Genomic DNA, 763 nt, shown 5'->3' with positions numbered 1-763 from the left:
ACACATAGTAAGAAATGGTTATACAAACTGAAACAGAAGCGAAACAAGTAATAGGAAAGGAGAAATAAAAAGCAATACTTATTAAAACTAATGAAAGTACTATACAAGTATAAGTATTTAGTACAATAACAGGGTCCTGCAAGAAAAAGATAAGACCCGCAAATCCGTGGCTACAGAACAGCAGAATATGAACGCAATGCACAAATTCTCTCGTTAAGCGTTTTTCCTCCTGTAGAAAAACATAATCACTTAATATGGCTTAATGTATTAAGATACATTAAGTGCAATTAAAAGATAAAATTCGATATATAGTTATTATTTAATGTACTACAAGGCAAGAAGATGGCCATAACACAATGCGCAAACTTTCACTTGTCCTTCCATACAGCAAAATGCTTAATGTGGCATAATAACGGATGATAAAGACAATTTAGTAGCCTATATGTCTTGTTGTTGACTCAAAGTATATACAGAACAGCAAATATGAACGTGCATTATGAAATGCATTAAGTGATTTTAAAAGGTCAACTCCGTACAGGCAAGCAAACGAGCCCAGAACGCAATGCATTAAATTGCATGTTACACAGTTTCCTCCCATAGAAAATCATTATAAATAAAACACGTAATGTAGCTTAATGGACAAAGACAATGATATAAAAGAGCTGTAGACAGTTTACGCTATATGGAAAAACGCTTAACGCGAAACTGTGCGTGTTGCGTTTATTCTGGGCTCACCTGCTTGCCTGTACATATTAGTTATGTA

At 34.1% G+C, this 763-nt stretch overlaps 1 protein-coding gene across 1 annotated transcript in view; it reads right to left on the bottom strand.

Moving 5' to 3' along the window:
* The window catches only part of nadka (NAD kinase a), a 96,593-nt gene that overhangs the window by 35,702 nt on the left and 60,128 nt on the right, over positions 1-763 (bottom strand). The gene's annotated exons all lie outside the window — the stretch shown is intronic.

The sequence above is a fragment of the Sinocyclocheilus grahami genome, unplaced genomic scaffold (assembly GCF_001515645.1).
Source record: "Sinocyclocheilus grahami isolate Dianchi unplaced genomic scaffold, SAMN03320097.WGS_v1.1 scaffold194.1, whole genome shotgun sequence".
In the NCBI taxonomy this organism is placed as follows: Eukaryota; Metazoa; Chordata; class Actinopteri; order Cypriniformes; family Cyprinidae; genus Sinocyclocheilus; species Sinocyclocheilus grahami.
The sequence above is the reverse complement of the archived record's forward strand: the minus strand, read 5'-3'. Positions and strand labels throughout refer to the sequence as shown.